Below are 27928 nucleotides of genomic sequence, written 5' to 3'. Positions count from 1 at the left end.
CTAATTGTTTGCTTTATGGCATTCTAGAAGCCGTACAACTACCACTTTGGCACTCTGCATTGTTGCCACCGTTGGGATTACTTGTGGATCCAGTGCATGGATGTTTTTCTGAGTGGGAAGCACCTTGGGATTTCTAATTAGATCACCTCTAGGTCTAGGTAATGCATAACATCCCTCTAAAGCTTGCTTCAATCCCCCAAGTTCATTATTAGCCAAAAATAGCTTCAAAGAATCATAAATAAATCCAAAGAGAGTGTGGAGCTTCTCTTGATCAACTAAGTGAAACCTTGTATTTTCTAGATACTCAATCCAAGGCTCCTTTCTTCCAAATCCAAGAAATGAACCAATTGTCTCTACAACATTCACCATTTGACCTCTATTCTTTGGGTGCTTATCAACAAATGTAGAGATGGCCCCCCAGGATGCTTTCGTTATCTTCTTTTTAGGATTCCACTGTAATTATTTCTGTAAATATTTTCTATATTCTAGTATATTGCTTCTGTCACACGGAATGAGTCGATCTTGCGGACAAGATTGACCTCCCTATTATCTAACGATATCCAGTGACAAGCAAGCCAATCAAAAACTATCTTTCTCTAAATATGCAATTTATAAACTGTTGTGGTCACCAACAACCCCCCTTTCTTCATTTGACATTAGCAATAACGTCAAACGAAGAGGGGACCCTGAACGAAAATCCCAAAAAAATACATTTTCTAAATTTTTTGTATTTCTCTCCCTAAGGCTCAAATCGCATCGCAAAGAAAGGCCGAAGCATAACTCGAGCGCAAAAAACAAACACTGCGAAATTGCGATGCGAAGTTCATCGCATCGCATACTTCACACGCGCCCCTTAAAAGAAAAATCTTCGAGCAATGCGATCGCTGATATACGATATCGCAAATCGCAAGCATTATGCTATACGACGTAACCATTAAACGAGAACTTACGATATTTGCGATTTGCGATTTGCGATCTGCGATGGCGGCGATCTGCGATCTGCGACCTGCAATCTGAAAAGACTTACCACACGATAGACCGATGCATTAAGCGCGCGCCTTTAAAGAATTTAATGACCGCATGCTTAAGTATCTAGGAATGATTGCATTACATTTATCAAAGAGTCAAGTGATGATGGATGTTAGAATTATGCGTTCATTAGAGATTAATGCTTTCACGTCAAGTCTTCTCATTTCACTTCTCCTTTGCGTAAACTGCAAGACACGCAACTGATATAAGTTTATATGCAGGAAACATCTGAAGGAAAGAGGAAAGCGCCAATCAGCAAAGAGAGAATGCTTTCGCAAAATGGATGCCGCATGCATCAGAACCGCGGATTCCAGGCTATCAGCCAACCGGCACTGATGAAATTAGACTATCCAGGACTCAGAGTCAAAGGCGCACAAAAGAAGCGTATTCAGAAAAGATCCTGAAGCTAAGACTTAGTGAAGCAGAGAAAGAAGTGCATGAGAAGGAGAACGCTTCAGGGAAACCTGGAACAAAGAACGGAAGAAATTCTCGACACAGGGAGTTGCCCATGCAGCACGACTCTTAACCCACTCAGTGATTCGCACGACCGGAAACCAAAAACGGCAACAGCAAAATCAGTTCGAGAAGAAATTGGGACACGCTAAGTATACACGTGGCGAATACACCCAGCTAGAGAAAGGTTTTCGAAAATATCTTCTGGTCTGCCGGAAGGAAGTGCCAGCTCCTGCTATTTCCACTTTTATCTCCCGAGTGAAACAAGAAGGCGGCTAGCCGACTCTTCCCAGGAAAGCATTACACTGTTGATAGCACTAAAGAGAATATACAGAAACGGTCAGAAATTAGATTTTAAGTTTAGAAATAAAGTTGCTTTTAGTAAAAGGGCGGTCATTTGAGGCCGATTCCCTAATTTCATGTAATTAAGATTGATTAGTTAGTAGTATTTAACCCTTCTCATGGTTTTTGGAGAAGGGTCCAGAAATCTGTCAAAAAACTTATCCTCAGAACATGCACTTCTGCACCCTCAGAGGAGGTTTTTGATGAATGGATGGATCGAGATTTATTTATGTTTGCATTTTAATATCTGTTACTGATGTTGCACTTCTGTACTCTTAGCAGATGTTAGAACAAGTAGAAATAAATCATTGTTACTTGAAGTTTATTAGTGAACTTAGTCATAAATGGTACTTTTATCTCTTGGCTAGATTCTGCTAGTATTCCTAAAGTGATATGTGGCTGAGTTCTTTGTATGTTATTGCATGAATGTCTGTATTACCATTTGGCGCTTCTGTATGGTGGGGTCATTTATTTATGTTTAACATATAGAAAACTGATTATGCGATATGCTGTTCACAACTACTCTGCCTAACTTCTTATGCAGAATGGTTTATCTTTATTGATTTATATTCTGATATCAGTTGAATGATCTTTATTACCGGCTGCTGTTAGAAATCTTTCTAGATCGCATAACAAAAGAAAAACACCCCAGGTTAGCGTAGATTAGATGTATTTTTCTTCATTAGATTACATTAGCATAGAGTTAATTTAGCAGTTAGAATTAAAACTAGATTAGAAGAATTCCCCCCCCCCCTTCCTTAGATTAATACCATCAGACTCTACGAACACACACACACACCCATCACATTGGGAAACTGGTCCCATTACCCCCAGTCGGACCCGCTACTCCAAACGGGAAAGGAGCCGCCAACCAGGTTCCGGACCGGGTGGGTATCCCCCTTGTTGTTGACCCGACCTCGGGGCCCTCAACATTTCTGGCGCTAGAAGGAGGGCCACAGCTATGAATGGCACATAATTCAAAACCCAAATACCATTCTAAGAGCAAATCACCCTCACCAACTTCCCCGACTTCCCCAATACGACTAAACTCGGAACTGGAAGTCGTTCGGACATCCACCGCTACTATACATCCCGATACATCAGAACAACTTATTGTCGATCCCCCTGAAGTTCAAACCTTGATCCGTAAACTCCATGGATTCTCTATTTTTAACCAGAAATCTGATAAATCTAAAAGCAGCTTGACTTCGCAATACAACCCTGCTCATCCCCTGACCCGATTGAAGAGTGAAAAGTTTGGCATTAAGCCAACTGAAACCCCTCTCCCCACTAGGAAAAGAGCAAGGAAAGCATTTCAAGAGTCTGACAGAGAGACTCTTTCATCCACCTCATCCATTTCAACTCCCTCTCCGCGAAGTCGACCACCCACATCTCCACCTCAGATCACTCATCCATCTTCCGCAACCCTTCCTCCACAATCGTCAAAGATCATAACATCTCTATCTTCTCAACCTCAAAGATCATCTTCTACACTTTTACTAACCAGCAACTCAGCGATGGCACAATCTCCATGGAACAACCCTGGGGCGGTTTTAATGCCTCCACCCCTGAGTCCAATACCTGCCCATCCCGAGAAGTGGTTACCAAAGTTCAATCCAGAAACTGGAATGCTAGCTGAAGAACATATCAATAATTTCATGCTTTCTGTTAATCTCAACGGAGTTACCAACGAAGACGCCGTGGTCCGACTCTTCCCCTACACGATGCAAGGGACGGCCGGGTCATGGTACTTCTCGCTACCCTCCGGATCTATCACCAGCTGGGATATTTTTCAAAATCAATTTCTCACTAAATTCGGCGATGATAGATCGACAGCGACACTGATCAACGATCTATCCAATCTTAAAGCTGAGGCTCGGGAACCCATTAAAGATTTTAACTTACGGTTCAACAAGATCCTCAACAAAATCCCCGCTGCTTCCCAACCCAGCGAGGAAGTAAGATGCGAATGGTACATCACGGCCTTACCTTCAAACTTGGCCATCTTCGTAGATAGGGCAAGCAAGACAACCTTAGTCGAAAATTTGGCTGAGGCATTAGCAGTCGAAAGATGCGTAGTAGCCTTAGAAAAGAGATCTACAATCGAAGAGCGTAAATCTAAGAAAATCTCCTTCAAAGAAGAAACCAAGAAGAAGCAAACGAAGGATCCTTTCGACATGGAAGGATTACAAAAGGTATTAAAGGCCATGTCAAATGAGATGATTGATATCAGGAAACAAGTAGCAGAATCGTCCCCAAGAAAGCCTTTTAGGAGTTTTAAGAGAAATCCTCCTATGGAGACGAAGCCACCTAGCGTGGTCTCTAACGTGGAATCTGAAGAAGAAGAAGAAGAGAACACCACTGAAACGCATACCGACGATGAAGAAGTGGTGGAACTGCAAGGAATGTGGGATTTCATCCTCCCACAAGAGGAAGATCAAGAAGCACTTCCGGTTAGCACGAGAAGCAGAAATCAACTTGATCCTCCCCAGACTACCCCAAAACAGAAGGGAGCAAGCCCTCTAGCAAAAGAAAGGGTCGCAACAAAGAAGACAACCCCTAAAGCGACCTCATTTAGCCCAGTCCAATCAGAGCAATCGCCTCCATCAAAGACACTAATAGTGTCGGATGAAATGGAGTATAACATCATCGACAACATGAAGAAGACTAGGGCTAATATCACCCTGTACGAGCTGAGCAAATTGAAACACCAACAAAAGATCATGATGAAAGAGTTACACGCCGTACCTACTGCCCCTCTACCTACAGCTATAGCTTCCCATAATATAGGAAGACCCCCAATCAACGCGATCAATAAAATCGATCCAAATGACATCGCCTTGATTGGAGGGAGGTTTAGATCTCACACTCCCCCTTTCCTCCTCACTTACGAGATCTTTAACAGAAACGTGAATAACTGCTTGGTTGATTCTGGTGCTTCAACCAATATTCTACCCAAGTCAATATGTGCCAAACTTAATGTTCAACCGCAAAAATCCGCAGTGCGCATAGTTCAACTTGATCGATCACAAGTCGAAGTGATAGGCGAACTAAATCAAGTGAACATAAGACTATCGTCCAACCCCAAGGTGTGCCAGGTCATCGATATTCTAGTTGCTGACATCCCTGAATTTTATGGTCTAATTCTTAGCAGGGATTGGTCCGAGAAGCTCCACGGATATTTTTCGACTGACTGGTCGCACATGTGGTTACCCTTCAACGGGAAGCCAAATCAAATAAAGGTTGAACGAGAACTGCACCAAAAGTACATAGTGACGAACCTAGAGGGAGAGAACGAAGCCATAGCATACAACAGCAGCATCATAGGCAACTATTCGGTAGACTCTTTCCTTGGAAATTTCAATGCTCACATATCACCAGATTTAGAAAATTCAGTCGTGTCCCAAGTAGAAAACTTTTCCCAGACTGATGATTCAAAATGTGTTAGTTTCTTAGATAACCCTGTAAATACTTCTTTATTTTGGAAATTATATTTTGATGGCTCTAAGTCCAACGAGGGAGCGGGAGAAGGATGCGTCTTGATTAGCCCAGACGGAAATAAGACCATGCTCACATGCAGACTGGAGTTCGATTGCACGAACAACACAGCGGAATACGAAGCCTTGGTGCAAGGCCTATACAAAGCAATCGGCTCTAACGTCAAATATCTTCAAGTCTTTGGAGATTCCGAGATCATCGTCAAACAGGTACGTAACACCATACACTGCCTGTCTAGTCATTTAAAGCACTACCAATCTTTAGTGCAAGATCTCACTGCGCATTTTACAGCATTCAATATTTCATCAATCCCAAGACTTCACAATGCAAGCGCAGACCTGCTAGCAAACGTAGCCTCCAGACTCATTCCCTCCGAAGACTTTAGTCCAGATAGGTTTTCGATAGAATTAATTTTTAAACCGTCTATTCCTGACAACATCACCAACTGGAGAGTATTCAATGACGACCCAGACATCGTAAGTTTCCTTACGTCCGAAGGATCCTACTCAAACCAGATAATCAACGAGGACTGTCATGACCACCAAATACAACAAAGTGGCACTGATAACGCTATACCCAAATCAGTGGTCAAATTAGAAGATTTGTATGACTTAAAAAGTCGGTTCAAAAGGTCAGCTAACGCCAAACTTTACAGTTCAACTCTGAACTACGAATCAGTGAACTTAGGAACCGACGAGAAACCCCAAAACGTCAATCTAGGCCAAGGCCTAGCTCCTGAAGAAAAATCAGCATACATCCGTCTTCTACGACAGTAAAAAAACATCTTTGCCTGGAACTACGATGAGCTGAAAACTTATAACACTTCTATCATTCAGCACACTATGCCTATGATCGATAATGAGAAACCCGTCCAACAGAAGCTCAGAAAAATTCACCCCAACCTGGAAAATCAGATAAAAACTGAGCTGAATAAGTTGTTGAGAGCCAGAATAATTTTCCCGGTCAGACATTCCAAATGGGTATCCAATATGGTACCTGTTAGGAAGAAAAACGGAGATATTAGAATCTGCATCGACTTCCGGAATCTCAACAAAGCCTGTCAGAAGGACAATTTTCCCCTCCCACCTATGGAGCAAATATTACAGGCTGTAGCAGGCTCAGAATTGATGTCTTTCTTGGATGGATTTTCAGGATATAATCAAGTGCTGGTACACCCAGACGATCAGCTAAAAACCACCTTCCGAACTAAATGGGGTACCTACGCGTATCGAAAGATGCCGTTCGGTCTGATCAACGCCGGCGCTACTTTTCAAAGAGCTATGGATATTGCGTTCAAAGGGTTAATCAATAAATTAGTAGTGATTTACTTGGATGATATAACTGTGTACTCCAAAAAACGAAGCGACCATCTCAAAGATTTGAAGCAAATCTTTCAAAGATGTTTAAGGTATGGAATCTCGCTTAACCTGAAGAAATCTTTTTTCGCGTTGAGTGAAGGAAAATTGCTAGGATTCATAGTGTCCAAATCGGGCATTCACATCGAATCTACCAGAATCAAAGAAATTTCCGAGATATCCATGCCCCATAACAAAAAGACCATGCAATCTTTCCTAGGACAGATCAATTTTGTGAAAAGATTTGTCCCAGATTTTTCACGTATTATTTCTCCTTTACAAAAAATGATAAAAAAGAATTCAAACTTTAAATGGGGTCTAGACGAGCACGAAGCGTTTAACTTAATCAAACAAGCCATCATCGACGCTCCATCCCTAGCAACCCCAAATTTTTCAGAACCATTTGTCTTATACACGTTTGCCTCAGAGCATTCTTATGCTGCAATCTTGACCCAGGCAAACAAAGAAAAGGACGAAGCCCCAATCACATTCTTTAGCTCAAACTTACAAGGTGCTGAGCTGAAATATTCGGACGTAGAAAAACAGGCATATGCCGTCTTTAAAGCAGTCAAATATTTCAGACCCTTCTTGCTAAAGGCTCATACCAAGGTCATAGTACCATTCCCGGCGGTAAGAAACCTCCTGATTCAGAAAGACGTGGGCGAAAAGAGAGCGAATTGGATCACCGCCTTGCAAGAATACGACCTAGAAATCAAGCCGGCACACATCGTAAGAGGCCAAGGCTTCTGCAAGATGTTAGCTGGAGCATTGCAAATCCTTGAAGAGTCACCTGAAGAGGTGCACGCGTATGAGGTAAGCCTAAACGACGCAGAATCATTTTATGCCGACATCATTTATTTCCTAAAGAATAGATATGCTCCATTTCACCTGGATCACATAAAAAAGAGAGCCCTAAGGTTAAAAGCTAAACAATACCAGCTCGTAAATGATGTCTTATTTAAAAGAAACTATGATTCTGTGCTTCTTAGATGTCTTGAGAAAACTGAAGCCGAAAAGGTTTTGCAGGAACTCCACGATGGACCAGCAGGTGGACACTATTCTAGAGAAGCCACTGCACACAAGATCTTACGTGCAGGATACTACTAGCCCACGCTGTTCAAAGACTCGTACAATCACGTGAGAAAATGCCAAGTCTGCCAAACTGCTGCAGGAAAACAAAAGAAGTCATCCATGCCACTGCAGCCGGTTAACATCGAACAGCCATTCAGCCAATGGGGCCTAGACATAATAGGTGAGATCGTTCCTCACTCCTCTAAACAACATAGGTATATCCTCACTGCAACCGACTATTTTACTAAATGGGTAGAGGCAATTCCGCTCAAGACAGCTAATTCTGAAAACATTGTTCAATTCATAGATCAGTTTATCATTACTAGGTTTGGATTGCCAATGGCCTTAATATTTGATAACGCTTCATATTTTTCTGGAAATACCATGACTGAGTTCGCACTCAAAAGAGGGTTCAAACTGAAGTATTCTGCCAACTACTATCCGCAAGGTAATGGGTTGGCTGAATCAACGAACAAGAACCTAATCAGGATTATCAAAAAGACAGTTGACCAAAACCAAAAGAATTGGCACAAAGTGCTGGTAAACGCCTTATGGGCAGACAGAATTACCAAGAAAGCCTCTATCGGGACTTCTCCCTTTAATTTGTTTTACGGGAGAGAAGCAGTTCTTCCTACTCACTTACTCATTCCCTCTTTGTCCTTAGTACAATACATTGATGAAGTACCTACTTCTCCCTTACAACTAAGGCAAATGGAGGTAATCAAGTTAGAAGAACGACGAGAACAGGCCAAGAAAACCCATGCTCACCACCAAGCGGTGATAAAATCCTCTTTTGACTCGAACATAAAGACCAGAAAAAACTTCCAGATGGGTGATCTAGTTTTGAAGTGGGATAAGGCTCACGAAGAAAAGGGCAAACATACGAAATTCCAGAAGCTATGGCTTGGTCCTTTTCAAATCGTAGAAGTCATAGGCCCGTCGACTTTTGTGTTGCAGGACTTGATAGGCAGAAGAGATTCTCTGCCTGTAAACGGACAAATCCTCAAAATGTATTTCCCATAGAAGGTCATCCTTCTGTTTTTGTAGGATAGTTTTAAATTTTCATGTTAGTTTTCATTTTTTTCATAGATAGGGCTGGTTGTGAATGATCATAAATAGTATTCATGAAGAAACGTACCATTTCTGTATCAAATTTTGATTTCACTTGTATAAATAGCAAAACTTTTCGAAAAATCTGACTTTTATTATTGACAAATAGAGTTGACTTTAACCTGAATATGATGTTAGTTTCAAACTTCACAAAGAAACCTGGGATGAGAGTAACTTTTGGCAAAAATTGTTTTATGCCAATGCTATGAAAGGTATCATCGATAGCAAAATAGGTATTCTCTGCAAAACTGCTGTTCTTAAAACTCTATTATTGTCGTCCAGAGCTTTCTTAAGGAAAAACAATGACTTCCTCCCTGCTAAGGAAAATCGCAGCATCCAGAGAGACAATCCAAGAAAACACTATATCTCAAAGAATAAGAGGTCTCATCAAGAGCTGGCTTATCATGATCACAGATATTATAACTTGCTGACTTTGCCACTACTGTCTACCGAAACAGGGCAACGACTCAAGATTGTGCAATCGAAAGACAAGGGGTCTCATCACGAGCCAGCTTGTTCAGCAAAAAGTATAAATCAAGTGAATGACTGTATCATAATTTGGCCACCAAACCAAGACATTGTTCTTTAGAGAATAAAAAAAAAAAAAAAAAAAGTGTCAAAAGGATTTTTCTCTGGAATGTTGTAAACAACCTCAAGCAGGAAAAAGGATCATTGCTGGATAACATGGTAACCCTGTCGAGGCTATGGATGCTTGCGGGCAGCAGAGGCTCTACCTGCGACAAATGAGCATACTTTACAAAGCCAGTACGCAGAGAAGACCTTATTTTGTCTTTGAGGAGAAAGAGTAATGACTAGGTATGAATACAAAAAATAACCCAGGGGAAACAAACAATCAGAATCAAATAAGAAGTTGTGACGAAGCATCATTGATAGGATAAAAGGTAATACTCTATCTATCCATAACAAAATTTAGGCATAAGAAAACTTTTCTGTTTTGGAAGTGAAAATGCAATAGAACAACAAGCAGAGATAACTGGTTCTTCACAGTGAATCGCCATTGTTGTGGTCACCAACAACCCCCCTTTCTTCATTTGACATTAGCAATAACGTCAAACGAAGAGGGGACCCTGAACGAAAATCCCAAAAAAATACTTTTTCTAAAGTTTTTGTATTTCTCTCCCTAAGGCTCAAATCGCATCGCAAAGAAAGGCCGAAGCATAACTTGAGCACAAAAAACAAACACTGCGAAATTGCGATGCGAAGTTCATCGCATCGCATACTTCACACACGCCCCTTAAAAGAAAAATCTTCGAGCAATGCGATCGCCGATATGCGATATCGCAAATCGCAAGCATTACGCTATACGACATAACCATTAAACGAGAACTTGCGATATTTGCGATTTGCGATTTGCGATCTGCGATGGCGGCAATCTGCGATCTGCAACCTGCGATCTGAAAAGACTTACCACACGATAGACCCATGCATTAAGCGCGCGCCTTGAAAGAATTTAATGACCGCATGCTTAAGTATCTAGGAATGATTGCGTTACATTTATCAAAGAGTCAAGTGATGATGGATGTCAGAATTATGCGTTCATTAGAGATTAATGCTTTCACGTCAAGTCTTCTCATTTCACTTCTCCTTTGCGTAAACTGCAAGACACACAACTGATATAAGTTTATATGCAGGAAACATCTGAAGGAAAGAGGAAAGCGCCAATCAGCAAAGAGAGAATGCTTTCGCAAAAAGGATGCCGCATGCAGCCGAACCGCGGATTCCAGGCTATCAGCCAACCAGCACTGATGAAATTAGACTATCCAGGACTCAGAGTCAAAGGCGCACAAAAGTAGCGTATTCAGAAAAGATCCTGAAGCTAAGACTTAGTGAAGCAGAGAAAGAAGCGCATGAGAAGGAGAACGCTTCAGGGAAACCTGGAACAAAGAACAGAAGAAATTCTCGACACAGGGAGTTGCCCATGCAGCACGACTCTTAACCCACTCAGTCATTCGCACGACCGGAAACCGAAAACGGCAACAGCAAAATCAGTTCGAGAAGAAACTGGGACACGCTAAGTATACACGCGGCGAATACACCTAGCTAGAGAAAGGTTTTCGAAAATATCTTCTGGTCTGCCAGAAGGAAGTGCCAGCTCCTGCTATTTCCACTTTTATCTCCCGAGCGAAACAAGAAGGCGGCTAGCCAACTCTTCCCAGGAAAGCATTACACTGTTGACAGCACTAAAGAGAATATACAGAAACGGTCAGAAATTAGATTTTAAGTTTAGAAATAAAGTTGCTTTTAGTAAAAGGGCGGTCATTTGAGGCCGATTCCCTAATTTCATGTAATTAAGATTGATTAGTTAGTAGTATTTAACCCTTCTCATGGTTTTTGGAGAAGGGTCCGTAAATCTGTCAAAAAACTTATCCTCCGAACATGCACTTCTGCACCCTCAGAGGAGGTTTTTGATGAATGGATGGATCGAGATTTATTTATGTTTGCATTTTAATATCTGTTACTGATGTTGCACTTCTGTACTCTTAGCAGATGTTAGAACAAGTAGAAATAAATCATTGTTACTTGAAGTTTATTAGTGAACTTAGTCATAAATGGTACTTTTATCTCTTGGCTAGATTCTGCTAGTATTCCTAAAGTGATATGTGGCTGAGTTCTTTGTATGTTATTGCATGAATGTCTGTATTACCATTTGGCACTTCTGTACGGTGGGGTCATTTATTTATGTTTAACATATAGAAAACTGATTATGCGATATGCTGTTCACAACTACTCTGCCTAACTTCTTATGCAGAATGGTTTATCTTTATTGATTTATATTCTGATATCAGTTGAATGATCTTTATTACCGGCTGCTGTTAGAAATCTTTCTAGATCGCATAACAAAAGAAAAACACCCCGGGTTAGCGTAGATTAGATGTATTTTTCTTCATTAGATTACATTAGCATAGAGTTAATTTAGCAGTTAGAATTAAAACTAGATTAGAAGAATCCCCCCCCCCCCCCTTCCTTAGATTAATACCATCAGACTCTACGCACACACACACACACCCATCACATTGGGAAACTGGTCCCATTACCCCCAGTCGGACCCGCTACTCCAAATGGGCAAGGAGCCGCCAACCAGGTTCCGGACCAGGTGGGTATCCCCCTTGTTGTTGACCCGACCTCGGGGCCCTCAACATAAACAAAGGCAAAAAATTGTTTTAGGCCTACCTTGGGTCCAATGCAAGTTTGTGGAAGCCTCGCTCCTTTGATCCAAATGAGCTCCCTTGTAGCGAATCTGCAAACACAAATAAGCAAACAAATTAAATAGCACCTAAAAAGCCAATATCATAAAGCATACTTATCATGATGATCAAGGAATTCATGAAACAAATGACATAAGACAATTTGTTGAGAAAAATGAATCCGATTGTATTAATTCAAATCAAAGAAGAACTTTACAACCTGTGCCTTGATGCTGTACAAGCTCTTCCCAGGGTCCAGCAAGAAGTCTCCTCTACTTTGACAAGTTTCACTCTCTTCCCAATGAATCCAAAAAGGTATGTGATCTCTCCTCTCAAGCTTAACTAGCAAGTCTCAATTCCACCAGCATTTACCCTAAAAAATGTTCAGCTTCTAACCTCCTTAGCAACCAACCCATTGCCTTAATTTATAGTGTAATGGAGGGCAGTTACTCGGCCCTCCTTCAAAGGGATAAAGCCCTCCTTCAAAGGGATAGCTCCTCTCATCAAGGGATTAGCTCCTTCTCTTTTGGGATGCATGAACCACCTAAGAGTGAACAATCCACGTCAAAATTCCTTCTAGAATCATCTAGAATTAACCCAAAGTGAATTTTTTAGAATAAACTTGCGCCTTTTTGACTTTCACATGGGTCCGCACCCACTCCTTTAGAGACAGAGCACGCAAGTCCGTAGGTAATGTGAACAGGGGGTGCAGGACCGCAGGAAACAGTGAGAGAAAGTGCGAAACCAGAGCTTTGTTGATTTTTAATGTCTTTCTCTCATTTTCAAAGCTTGACATGAAGAGCTAAGGTCTGAGACTTGCTTAGGAGGACAATATAAGTGATGATAGACCCATACTGACTGCAAATAGTCATGGTGACAATATTTTTGTGTAACAGATTACCCCCTAAAGTGCGAAGTTTGTAGTAGATGAGGATTTCATTTATCATCTAGGAAGAGTAAAGTAATTTATCATTTCAAGGATCATCTTGTGGAGAGCTCGGTTGGAACCTGTAAAAATATTCAATGCAAAATATATATATGAGATCATATCATCGCTGAGGTAGGCATTCCCATGCTCAGATCAAAACTGACTAGAAAACTAACTACTACTCTGATATAGGAATGATCTTGTAATACATCACAAGTATAGACACATATAGACACAGTATGGACGCAGCCATCTGTCTATGAATAGTCCACAGTATAATGAATACAAAATTCCTCGCAGGCTGGATGGTGGAAACTAGATCCAGGGTCTTCATTTCTACTTCCCGAAACAGTACGATTCTATCCATGCGAATGAATGTGTTGAAGTCAAACATGGTAGAAACCACTTGATTACCAGTCAATGATGTAAATTGTTAACAAGCATGAGAGAAACCACCAGTAATGTCAATGGCCCTCAAAGTACTCAGTACAATCCATGAGATGTGAATAGATGTGTTGATGTTGAACTTGCCACGGAATCCTTTAATCGAAGGTCAATGATACAACCTATCATCGAAGGCGAGAAACTTGCCATTGAGGCATGCAGATCCCAAGGTACTGATGATTTCTAGATCATCTTTCTAGATAATGAGCTGAAGTCGATAGAAAGCGGTCCATCGTAGGCAAGCCCACAACACGAAATCATAGATCAAGTTTGAATAAATTTAGTTGCAAGGACTGACTCAGGGATGGTCAAGATGGATGACAAATATTTTGCAGATGAATGGCTTATTTGCACTGACCTCTTGAACACATAACGACACAGCAGATGGTTTGGTGACAATTGACCCAAAGTTAATACCTAGAAACCGATTGAAGACTTTCAATGTGGTTTGATCAACTGTTAGGAAAAGGATTTCCCAACCGAGGTGAATATAAGTTTTGTGTTCAAGAGTGGTTACAAAGTAATATAAACGGGCTCATTTTTCTCTCTTTTCCCCCACCATTTCTAGCAAGTACCTCTTTATTTTTGACAAGCTTGAGGAGGATAACATTTGCTTGATTATAAGCTCATCCTTCGGATGAGTCCAATTTAGTTTAAATTCGAACCCTAAGAAGGAGTGGTCCGTTCCTATTTGTAATTGAACAGGTCCTTTACTGTTAAATTTTAACAAGTCCAGTATAGGAGAAACTCAGCGTTTTTCAATTTTAGAGAGTCTGAAAAAACTTAAGAAGACTCCATGGTTGAAATTTTTCCTAAATCTGTGTCTCCCAAGCCCGAAAAAGTATAAAATAATACCTGAGAGAATAGCTTGATCATTACGACCAACAAGTACTTTTCGTAATTAGCGCCTCTGATCCAAAAAAGTAAAAAAGCGATCAATGACACGTCGTTTTATAACCAATATTGAATTTGAAACGACAAAAATCCGGCAATCTTTTCATGTTTTTACAGTCAGAAAAAGATTTGTAAGTGGACCTTCTTTTTAGTTCCATTTTAACGAGTTTAAAAAGAAAAAATTGGTGATCTTTTCATGTTTTAGGAGTCAGAAAAGAGCTTAAAGGTGACTCTAACGTTTTTTCGTCGAAAATGGCCGATTTCGCTTGAAAAATCCGTTATCCTGAACAAAAACTCAAACATTACTCATACCTGTTTAAAATGGATAAAAATGCTACAAAAGTTATCTTTCTAAAGTGAAACATAAACAAATTAACAACTCATTTATTCAAAAAACTTATAAAAAGGGTTTCTGTCAATTCATTTTTACTGTTTGAGTTTTGGGTGAGAAAATAGGGCTTTTGGTCAGAAACTTCCCATGAAGATTGCAGAAAATCCGTCCGTTGGAATCGAGCGTCGTCTCCTCTAGGTAATCCACATCATCCTACTCTTCAAATTCATCCATTTCAAATTTGTTTTTAGGTTTTAATTTCATTTTTTAGAGGATTTTTAGGCTAGAAGGCTACGCGCGGGGGCCCGCAGGCATAACACAGGTAGCCTGTCGACCCCGACTTTTTCGCAATGGGGAAAAAGTCAGGGGTCCGCACCTACCGTGAAGGCAAGGTACGGACCCACGCACTGTCTCTAATAGAGAGGGTGTGGTCCCCGCAGCAAGGGTTTTTAACCCTAAATTTCTCAAAATTCACCCAAAAATTTCCATTTTTATATTCTAATTCGCCTTTTTGTTGGATGTAGAGTATACATCATTCTTGATTGGCGAGAACGGGAGCATGAGGACATAGATATTGCCACGATAAATCATCAACCTTCGATTGATGCATTGAAGGCATGCAGCTTGTACAAATTCTGGGCCATACCTGGCATGAGGGCCCAGGTGGACTTCTTGCAGTGGCTGGTAGATAGGTGGAGCATACAGGACCAATGCTTCTTCATTGGTGGTCACCAGCTCGAAATGGAGCTGGCAGACATATACTTTTTGACTGGTTTGCCTAAGAGAGGTGAACACTTGACTCTATTCGGGACTAGGCCAGGTGGCCAGTCTGTCGATAACCTCCAGCTAGAGTTCTGTAACAACTAGACTAGAGACAAAGGGATAGACATAAAAACCATATCCCTTCCTAAACGCATGGTAATCGTGTTTACTATTACCAGGCTTTGCGGGAGTGCAGCACTACATATAGCCACTGGATCCCAAATGCGGATGGTAGTTGACTGCTTTCATGGCACCATCTTCAACTGGTGTGATGCTGTGTTGGCTAATGTAAAAGGCCAACTGACTAGAGCCAAGAACGAACAACTGAAGACCTTTGGATATGGTTCTTTAGTCATGAGCTTTAGTCTGGATAGGGTCCCAATGTTGGTCCCACAGCACCTCACTGTTGGAGCTGGACTTCCTCGAGAGCCCAAACTGATGCGATGGGTTGCAGTTATGGCCCGTCATCTTGAGGAGGGGATAGAGGTCGTTCGATTCACACCTGAGTATTTCCATTGGTTGGAAAACCAGGTTTTTTCTATTCAGGACTTTCCTTACGCCGGGGTAGATTTTTGCGGTGACCCAGACATGGCTCTTCCACCAGGAGAGCAATGGGATGACTCAGGTAAAATCATTTTCAACATTTTCCTAATTTATTTATTTTTTTGTTTTTATCTCGTCCCAAAATTGATAGTAAAATTTTCAAATGCAGCTGTGGGTCCACAACGACCAGCCAATCTCCAACCTTACAAGAGGAAACAACCAGCTGCAGCGGCACCAGCCCCATAGGACAAATCAGCAAAGACCTTGGCCGAATTGGAGAGCCATCTAGAGCGTTTGACAGGAGACATTTTGGAGACCAACATAGATGACATTCCTCGTCGACTATAACGCTATGTGATTGGGGTCCCAGGACCTTTCAGGAGGTTCCTTTGTAAGGTGGCCCGTATAGTGGTTTCTTATCGAGATCATCACCAGTGATAGGATGATCGCCTATTGTAGACACATATGACATTTTTGCTTTTTGTACTATCATTTTTGCCGATCATAAGGTGTTTTTCAACCTATGATCGAGGACGATGTATATTTTGACACACTCCTATATTATACTATATCACTATTACCGGCTTATCTTGTAAAACATGTTATGGAATGTTTTTAAATTTATTTGTATGATTATTGCAAATGTCTACTTAACATTTGAGAAGCAATTGCATCTGCTAATGTATTTAAATATCTTGGAATATGCTGATATTCAATATAATCAAATTCACGTTCCAAGAGATGCACTCTGAAAAATAATCTCAATAACACTGGATTTCTAATGGCATATACTCTATTAAGTTGTAATACAACAAGTTTAGAATCTAACCTCACTACCAAACTCTGAATCCCAAATGAAATAGATTCAGATAATAACTCAATCACTGCAGTATACTCTGCAATGTTGTTGGTTGTTTGACCGAGGCTTACCCCATGCATAGATACCAACTCGTCAGAGGGCGAATAGATAACCCAAGTTGCGGAAGAAATGTTCCGTGTATTACGACAAGCACCATCAGCAAAACCAATGTATGTGTGGAGAGGTGTCGACATCTGCAATATCAAGAGTAAAACCAAGATAAGCAAGAATAATGACAAAAAACACTCTCTAAGCTAAGCACACTTTTAAAACTAAAACACACCAGCTAGAAAGAAAACTATCCTAACTAAAAAAATTTTAAGCATAATATCTCTTTAGGTAAAGACCATTTCTGGGTTTACCTAAAGAGACCCCGTCAAAGTCTACCAATTCATAGGCCCCTTTTGCTAGCTTTTGCTTGACAACATAGGGACCATGCCACATAGGTATGAATTTTCCAGCGCCTAATTTATCATTTTCTTGATCATACAATAAGACTAGGTCTCCTTCCGAAAAATTTCGAGGGGTAACATTTTGATCATACTGAGCTTTAATACATTTTGCATGAGTTTCAATCGCCAATGCAGCATCACGTCGATTCTCATCTAGCTGAGCCAAGTATAACAAACATTTTTCCTCTTCGGAAGTGGGTGGAAGTAACTCGATGGCCATTTGCAATGATGGGATTTCGCATTCAATGGGTAACACAACTTCCAGACCATAAACTAGTTGGAAAGAAGTGAACCCTGTTGATGTTTTTACTGAGGTTCGATACGCCAAAAGCGCTGAAAAATATCATGTTATGCCAATTCGACTTGTGAATCCCAATGATTCGTCGTATCATGATGACTAGAACTTTGTTGATGGCTTCAACCAGACCATTAGCTTGTGGATAATATGGAGTTGAACTATCGTGACGCAAGCCAAGCTGGCCTGTAAGTTCAGTCATCATAACATTTCGAAAATGATGCCCATGATCAGTGATAATCGCTTGTGGAACACCAAACCTAGCAAATATATGATTGAACATGAAAATCGCAGTTGTTTTGCCGTCTGCCTCAAATGTAGGCATCGTCTCGGCCCACTTGGTAAAATAATCTACCACAAGGATGATATATGCATGCCCCCCGGCCGAGTGAGGGTTACATGTAATAAAATCAATACCCCATTTCACAAACGGACCGATGGAAATTATAGGGTGGAGAGGAGCAGGTGGAGCGCACATCTTTCAATCAAAAATTTGGCAGTTGTGGCATTTTCGGACCGCGTTAATACAATCTTTAAACAAAGACGGCCAAAAGTAGCCAACATGCAATATCTTTTGGGCTGTGGCATACCCAGACATATGACCGCAAGTGACACTCATTTAGAACCCTTTCAACTTCCTCATGAGTTAAACAACATCGAAAGATAGAGTCCGCCCCACGATGATAAAGAGTATCTCCAATAATTCTGAATTGTTGGGACTGGAATCGTATTTTTCGACATTCTGACCTTCAAATTTCTAGCCGAAAGGATTGAGTCTGGAGATAAACGATGATATCCCCATAACATGGATCTAAAGTGCTGAATAGAAACAAGGATTCATCTGCAATGGGCTCCCCCGCCACAGTTTCCGTGTCAGCACGCGAGAAGTCACACATTAACTCCACAAAAACTAAAGATTTCTTCGACTTAGACTTTTCAAATTCCAAGTCGAACTTCTGTAGGATGAAAATCCATTTGGAGTACTTTCCCCCTAGCAATTGCTTGGTCAAAATATAGATCATAGGGTTGCAATAAGAAATTATTGTAGTTTTACGTAGTAAAATGTAATGACGAAAGCGTTGGACAGCTTGAACAACTGCCAATGCCAATTTCTCCACATGTGAGTATTTTAGCTCAGTTGGATTTAAAGTTCGACTAAGGTAATATATCACATGTTCAGTACCGAATTCATCTTCTTGAACTAACACCATTCCAATGGTGGAATGGGAGGCGGCGAGATACAAGAAGTAGTCCTGGTTGTAGTTGGGAGGATGCAATAACGGTGCATGGGTCAACGCGTGTTTTAGTGCATCAAAAGATTTCTCAGCTATCTCATCCCAAAAGAATGGAGTATTCTGTTTCAACAACCGGGTAAAACCCTTTGTAATGTCGGCGTAGGTAGGAATGAATCAACGTAAAAAGTTTGCTTTCCCTTGCAAACTTTGGAGTTGGCGAAGACTCGAAGGAGGAGGTAATTTGACAATATCTTCAACCTTCGAGGGATCGACACGAATGCCAGCTTTCGAAACAACAAACCCTAGTAACTAACCCGTTTCTATATAGAAAACACACTTGTGTGGATTCAACCTAATCCGATAATGCCTACACCTCATAAAGATTTCTCGTAAATGGATGAGATGATCAGCTCTATGTAATGAATGAGTAGGCAAATCATCGAGATAGGGTTTCACAATGTGCTTGATATCATGAAACGTGTAATACATGGCCCTTTGAAAAGTTGCCCCGGCGTTCTTGAGCCGAAAAGTTAATTTGCAATAAGCAAATGTCCCCCATGGACAAATGAAAGTCGTTTTTGGTTGATCAGCAGGTTATCCGGAAAAACCATCCATGAAGGAAAATATTTCGCTGCCAACACAATCATCAATGATTTGATCGATATAGGGAGTTGGGTAATTTTCTTTTGGACAGGCTCGATTAATATCCCTATAATCGATACATATCCTTATTGTCCCTTGCTTTTTGTTAACCGTTAACAGAATCGGATAAATGAAACCTACTTTGAGTAATTTTTCAACTTCTTCTTTAATAGCAGCAACTTTTTCGGGTGGATCTGACACAAACATTGTCGGACGGGTTTAGCATCCGGGTAAGTTTTGATTTCATGAACAAAAATTGCAGGGTCAATTCCTGGCATTTCCTCATATGACCAGGCAAACACGTCGCAAAATTCTTGAAATAGGGCCTTATATGTTTGAATTTCATCTTCTGTACACAAGGCACCTATATGAATGTTTTCAACAATTCCAGGCTTAACCGAAATATCAATAGGAATAGTTCAAGAAATGTTTCCCAAACTTAACTCTTAATCAGGATTTTTCATTGGATTCTGAGGTTCCTTAACATATTCAGTCATAAAAATTGATGAAAAATCATTTTCAAAACGATCACTCTCGGGTGAAAACGAAGATCTATGATGAAGATCTTCCCATGGTAAATCATCGACACATAGGATTTCACAAATTTTCTCATCAGTGTGAACAAGTTCAGAAAACGTTGTTGAATCTGAGTTTGAAGTTGAAAGTGACTCCTCATGGACCACATTCATTAAGTCAATTTTGGTTGAAGATGGGTTGGTAAACGACTGCACGGCCTGATACGCAATTTCATATGGACTCAAAGGCATCACATCACCAAATGAGTCTTTCTCAGATTCAGAAGGTACGGTCCAAGGATCATCATAAATAATGGTGTCTGACGAAATCATATGAATGGTTGCAGTAGAAGACGATGCGTTGATAGGAGGAAAGGGAAAAGTTCCCAGTAAACCAAAATCTTTAACTAGTCCTACTCCAACATCCTTATACGGGATCGTTGTTTTGCCGACATGCTGAATACTTTCATAAGAGGTTTGGTCGGATGAAAAGTAAGTCATCTGGTCTATAGTTATGATCTTTCCATTATGAGGGAACTTTATAAGCCAAAAGACCGATGAAACGACAGCTGTCATAGCGTAAGACCAACTACGACCCAAGAGAGGGTTGTAATCTAGAGGGGCATCAACCACCTCCACATCTAGATTAACAGTTTTTCCTTCTACCCCTATAGTTAAATCCTATAGATGCCAAAAGGATGAAACCCACGGCCATCAAAGGCCTTTAGAATCGTCGGGGATTGATTTAGCAAAGGAGAACCAAGCGATCTCCAACACTGTATCGACATAATACACGTTGAGGCTCCCTCATCAATCACAGTCCTATAAATAGGTATGTTTTTGACTAACACTGGGATCTGGAAAGCCATTTGATGAGGTAAGCACGGTGTACTATTTTCTAGATCGAAAATTATAAGGTTCGAGTTCTGAACGTCAACAGCTCTTATAGCCGACAATAGTAATTTACGCTGTGCTGGACATGATTGCAGCACTTCTAAAGTCGACATTTCTGAAGGTGAAACAGCCAAATGTTCAACAATGTTATAGTTCTGAGCCGCTCTCGCATGTGGATTGAAAGCTGACTTTTGAAGTATACCCTTGGCGGGTGGTTTGATTACTAAGTCTGGATTAGGTTTCTCAATCTGTAGCGGATCGGAACCGGGAGCTGAGGTTGATGGGTTAGAATGAGAAGATTCTGCTTCTTTACCATCAACAGGAATTTTACTTCCATAATCATGCGATTGAGTCGCAATCCTAACATGGGACATCATCAGTATGGGTTCTTCGTTGGCATTTGAGGAAGAACCTATCATCTTACTGTCTTGACTTGGAAAAGGATTTTTTCAAAACAGTAGATGTTTGGGAACCTTTGACAATTTTCGCAACCTCTGCTCGATGAGGGCAATCTCTTGTAAAATGATCTTCGTCACAAATGAGACAAGGATAACAAGGTTTGCGTTTCTCATCATTTGATTCCTCTTTATATGGTCTCTCTTTCGAATTTTTATCTGTTTTATTTTTCTTCTTCCCTTTCTTCTTACCATCGGATTTTGATTTGGCTGTAGATGACTCTACAACATGAATATCGACGGAAATTTCCATGGAAGAATCTCCTGTCGAGGAATCTGGCAAGGTTATGATAGGGGAAGAATTCTTGGAAGACTTCTTCTTACTTTTGGTGTTAACCGTACCAATCATACCATCAGCGGCATGAGACCCTGAAGGAGCTACAGTTATTTGATTTTGCTTAGGAAGATCGGGGATTTTCTCGTGTAACGTACCTGACTGCGTAAAAACTAAGTCAAGGTACTGTGCTTACGACTCCAGCCTTAGCTACATCCTCAGTGATCTTCGGCAGTAAAGATTTTACAAACCATTCAGCTAAGATCTGATCCGAAATAAAAACCTTCACTAAACACCATCGACGTCTCCATTCATGAATGTGATCTGAAATGTAAGTGGACGTAGACTGCTTTAACGAAGTCAATAATTCTGTGCCATTGTCATATCTGACTGGCAACTGAAAATGAGTTAAAAACGAAGTAGCTAACTGACTAAAATTATAAAAAGTGGCTCATGGTAACTCAATGTACCACTTGGCCGCAAGACCAATTAGAGTGCGTTGGAAAAGCCTTAAACGGATTGAATCATCTGAAATGGAATTAGATGCACACTAGAGGTGATAAGTCACCACATGGTTCGACGGGTCCTCTCCTGATTTGCCGTCAAACTTAGGAATATCACTAGTCAGCTTATTCGGCATTGGTGGCCAAAACAGAAGATAGTTAATGGGATCGTTCGTAAGGCGCAACAAGTCAGGCAAGTCCAAAGTTGCGATAAACGGTAACTGACGATTAGGGTCCCTAAAACTCTGGGTCATGAGACCAGCCCCAGGAGGAGGATATCTAAGATAACTAGGAATTGGAATTGCATTTGGGATATTGTATCCTCCCAGAAAACCAGGATTAACCGAACTGTACTGGGGTTGTTGATGTTGTTGATATGTATACCCAGGGTACAGTTGATACTGATAGACTGGCTGCTGCACAGCAGAACCGAATTGGTACTGTCCCTGGTATGTTTGATAAGTAAATTGAGCTTGACTTGTGACAACCGTACTTGAACCAGGTTGTCCTACAAGAATTTGAACCGAAGTTTGAATTGTGGATCCAGACTGAGGTAAAGATGTCTGAGGAGTTGATACAGGAACAGTAGAAACCGGAGCTGTCGATACTCCAGAAGTAGGTGGGGTAGATTGAACAGATGTTGCAACAGTTGCAACAGCCGTTTGAGGCGGAGTACGAGGCGTACTAGGCCCAGGCTGAGAAACTACAGAAGGTGCAGAAGTTTGAATGGTAGACTGGACAGGTTGCTGGGGTGAACCAGAAACCAAGGGTTGTCCAGTTTGAGATGACAACTATACATTCGGTTGCAAGACCTGTTTAGTTTGAGATGGATCCCACACTAAGTTCATTCCGGGGTACGAACCCATAACAGGTTGAGAATATTGAGGACCATAACTAGGTTGAGGGTAGGGTTGATAATTCAAAGGTACATTTCCAGTTCCTTGGACATATGATTGACTAGAAGGTGGTTGGAAACCTTGGTTAGAGTATTGACCTTGAGGTTGATAACCTTGAGGCACGTACTGATACTGGGGTTGACATTGAGGTACATATTGATACTGGGGTTGACCTTGAGGTACATATTGAGTCTGGGGTTGACCTTGAGGAACGTACTATCCCGTAGGTATGTACTGTCCTTGAGGTTGCCCCCCAGGCGCAAATTGGGTACCTTGAGGTTGCCCCCCAGGCGATAATTGAGGACTTTGAGGCTACCCCCCAGGCGGTAACTGGCCACCTTGAGGTTGAGGATTAGGAATAGTACCTGACATCATGAGAATATCTTCTACACTCAATGGCTTAGTTCCATTATTTCCAGTTAATAACCCTTGTTCAATGGGTTGAGGAGATGCTCCCGAAAAAGTACCAGTAAGTGACTGATACCCAGAGGGAACAGAAGGACCTCCGTACAAAAAGGTTTCTGGAGATTGAGAAAACATGGACAACTGTCTTCACATATTTAACGGAGGATAGTAACCCCTAGGTGTTGGGTGAAAAGGAATACGAGGTGATGAAAAACTTAGTCCTGGGTTTTCCAAAAAGTTAGTCAAAGAAAGATACCAAGAACTGCTTCTAGGTGGACTATAAAAGATTGATTCACGCTCCCTAAGTTCTATAACAGGTTGATTATCAGGGATAGGGATGCCTTCTTCTTCTTCTGGAGTAGCAAGTTCTTCAATAGCTATAAGTCCAGAAGGAATATTTTGGGTAATTATTCCTTCTACCCTGGGTGAACCAGGACCACTAGAAGTTGGAGAGGTAAATCCCAATGTTGGAGTAGCAACAAATTCAGTTTCAGGTTCGGATATTTTAGGTTCCTCACCTAAATCACTAGTAGATGAAAAAATATTAGTAACTTCGGAAACAGACACAGATTGTGGATTATAATCTGCTACTAGAGCTTGAAAATCAGGATGTACCACCAAAGAAGACTCTCCTTCTTCAGGTGACCCAACTCTACTGTCTCTAGGAGTTACGAGGGCTCTTAACCCTTCAGGCTGGCTCAGTGAAAACTCAGGAGGTTGGCCCCGAAGTCTACGGGACTTCCTCGGTAATTCAGCCATGATTAAATATTTTAACTACTTCACATGCAAACAAAGTAAAATCTCAATGAAAACCACCTAAAGCCTCTAAAGAACCAAACAAATTTTGAATCACACGCCTAAAGAATCTAGGAGATCAAACCACACACAAACAGTAACTTTTCGTACTGAAAACACTAGTTGATGATGAAATCCAACATCGCAGAGTTTAATACAAAAATGGTGGTTGGAACAATTACCCCAACAAGCTGCTTAATGAATAGACTGGCACAAGTTTCTCCACTAAACCGTCTCGAGTGAAGAGAACCCCCCAAAAAATCCAAGTGAGTCTAGCCGACGTCTGCTCCAGGTACAGTGGGATCTTCCCTCCACCGTCACCTTGGGAAGAATCCTATAGAATATGGTCACTATGGTTACCAACGGAAACAAATATACTTGGGGGAACAGTCTACGATCTGATACACATGCAAGGGCAGAGTAACAAGCTCAATCCCCTTGAAGGCTCCTTGACATAATCCAAGGTTTACCAATAAGTGACCCCAGGCTCCTCGACAATGGTTAATCTGAGGTTTACCATTTTTAATACGTGAATATTTGGCATCGTTCCCAATGAGGAAGGATTGATTCCCACACTGGTTCGAACACGGTCTCGTGCTTCTCCTTTAAGAGGAGCTTTCCCAGAGCATAGATGTAACAATTGGATTTTTCTCCTACCGCAAGATACAGCCACTTGTTTGTTTTACGGTCTTGGAGAGTTAATTACTCCCTACTCCAAGGCACTAGCCTAAGGTATGTTGGTGTAATAGAGCCCTAGAAATAAAAATATTACTAGATAGATTTTACTTTAAGCATTATCTTTATTGGTTTTTATTTAAGTCAAGAGGTGCAGAGATGAAACTTGTGGTGTGAAGACTCGACTCGAAATCACTAAAAGTGCACTTAAGATGATTAAGCAATCTTTTCCCTTCAATGAATTTCTAGCTAGGAAAGAGTTTGAGAATGCAAATACTTGTAAACACAAATCTTTTCCTTAACAAACAAATCAAAAGAAGAGTTTTTTGTCTTTTCCAATGCACTCAAAACGAGACAACTAGTTATTTTCACAAAAATTTCCTTTTTCTTTCAAACACTCAAATACTACAAAAACAAACTTTTTCCAAAAGATATTTTTTATTTTTTATAAAACACTCAAAACTATGGAAAATTCTAATCTTGAGATCTATAAACTATAAAAAACTATTTGAAGTAAAAGCTTACAAGATTTCTTTTCAAGGATGTTTTACTTAGCTATAAGCAAACTAAGGACTAATTTGTCCAGAATCACAAATAAGTCAAAAAACAACCAATTTTTGTTTTCTTTTCTAAAAATGAAGTCCAAACTTTTAACACAAGCCTTTTCGAAGTTTTGCCAAGAGAAAACACAAGATGGATTCCTCAACAAAGGTAGATTTTGCAAATGGTGAGACTCATAAGAAGGCCAGTAAAAACCAAGGTGATTTGAGGCTTCTACAACTTCTAAGCTTCGAGCTACTACAAGACCAAAATGAAAATCAAGCCCGGTAACCAAAACTTCTAGGAATTTCACCTAAAACCCTAACACCAATGGAATTAACCTAAGAAACATTCTTGACAAGTCACATACAGGTTTGGGCAGGGGATAATAACATATAAACAAAAACTAAGCTGACTAAAAGAGAAAATCTTAAGTTTTCCAAAATTTTTACAGGGTCTGCAGGCCCACAATTCACACAGGTGCAGCACCACTCTGTGTGAAAAGCAAAAGTGCGGATAGGTCCGCACTGTGTTTCAAACCGAGGGTGCGGTCCTCTCCCAAAGTTATGAAAAACAAAAAATAATCCAAGATCTATTAAATCTACCCAATTCCACACACAACAAGCCAAAAACAGAAACAAAAACACAGTTTCTCAAGTCAAAGTAAAGCAAATAAAGAAATCAAGTCCCCAATGGAGTCGCCATTTTGTCACACGGAATGAGTCGTTATTGCAGACAAGATTGACCTCCCTAGTATCTAACGATATCTAGTGACAAGCAAGCCAATCAAAAACTATCTTTCTCTAAATATGCAATTTATAAACAAAGGCAAACAAGTGTTTTAGGCCTACCTTGGGTCCAATGCAAGTTTTTGGAAGCCTCGCTCCTTTGATCGAAATGAGATCCCTTGTTGCGAATCTGCAAACACAAACAAGCAAACAAATTAAATAGCACCTGAAAAGCCAATATCATAAAACATACTTATCATGATGATCAAGGAATTCATGAAACAAATGACATAAGACAATTTGTTGAGAAAAGTGAATCCGATTGTATTAATTCAAATCAAAGAAGAACTTTACAACCTGTGCCTTGATGTTGTACAAGCTCCTCCCAGGGTCCAACAAGAAGTCTCCTCTACTTTGACAAGTTTCACTCTGTTCCCAATGAAGCCAAAAAGGTATGTGATCTCTCCTCTCAAGCTTAACTAGGAAGTCTCAATTCCACCAGCATTTACCCTAAAAAATGTTCAGCTTCTAACCTCCTTAGCAACCAGCCCAATGCCTTAATTTATAGTGCAATGGAGGGAAGTTACTAGGTGCTCCTTCAAAGGGATAGCTCCTCTGATTGAGGGATTAGCTCCTTCTCTTTTGGGTTGCATGAACCACCTAAGAGCGAACAATCCACATCAAACTTCCTTCTAGAATCATCTAGAATTAACCCAAAGTGAGTTTTTTTAGAATAAACTTGTGCCTTTTTGACTTTCACAGGGGTCTGCACCCACTCCTTTAGAGACAGAGCGGGTAGGTATGTAGGTAATGTGAAGAGGGGGTGCGGGACCGCAGGCAATAGTGAGAGAAAGTGCGGAACCAGAGATTTGTTGATTTTTAATGTCTTTCTCTCATTTTCAAAGCTTGACATGAAGAGCTGAGGTCCGAGACTTGCTTAGGAGGACAGTATAAGTGATGATAGACCCATACTGACTGCAAATAGTCATGGTGACGATATTTTTGTGTAACAGCTTCTGCAAGAATCCCTGCAAAAGAATAGATTCCATCCTCAAGTCTATCTAGGATAGATGTGTTAACTAGAGCAACTACAAATTCCATTATAGAAGGTGGATGCACAATAACACGCAAGCCATAGGGTAACAATCGAGATTCTATCTCCATGGTATTACTATATACTCTACCTACTACAAAATTGCCCACTTAAGCTAAAAATTCTCTACCTTCCTCAGGAATGGCAACATCTTTGTCAAGGTTGCATTTTTTAATAGTACTAATGATATTGTTGACTATATTTGTGCCTTTTCCACTATCCTTTAGTGACTGGTATGAAGCTATGAGTTCACTTAGCTAGTAACATATGTTTGGGATATTTCCTATGACACTGTCTGGGTAATACACATCACTCATCTCCACTATCTTTCCAGGCATAAAATCTAGGGATCCATGAGTTACAAAATGCAATATAACATCAGCCTTAAATATTTTATCCAAAAATGAGTAATAAGAAACAAATCCATGGTGTAGACTTCTTGAATTTGTGAAAAGAAGCCTCATTGGATCACCATCATATCTGAAAGTTGGTTGCACTCTAATGAAAACATTTCCAAACTGTTTTCCATATACAAGTAGGTTCTCTGCATCAAAATAAGGTTCCTTGGGGTCTTCTCCTAGTTTTCTTCCAAATCCTTAGTAGCAGGTGTGAGTTGTTGGTACTCTTTCACATTCATTTTGTAAGCAACATTCCGATTTGGGTTGTTAAACTTAGCTTCTTTGTCATGAATTATGTCTTCAATCAT

The 27928-nt window shown here is 40.6% G+C and overlaps 1 pseudogene; it reads right to left on the bottom strand.

Annotated features, from left to right (window-relative positions):
* On the bottom strand, positions 1–27928 carry LOC149160682 (magnesium-chelatase subunit ChlH, chloroplastic-like; annotated as a pseudogene).

This window comes from Pinus tabuliformis, chromosome 5_2, assembly GCF_031772625.1.
Source record: "Pinus tabuliformis cultivar Carrire ecotype Pingquan chromosome 5_2, CPIR1, whole genome shotgun sequence".
Lineage (NCBI taxonomy): Eukaryota > Viridiplantae > Streptophyta > Pinopsida > Pinales > Pinaceae > Pinus > Pinus tabuliformis.
This window is presented reverse-complemented; position numbering and strand designations above follow the sequence as displayed.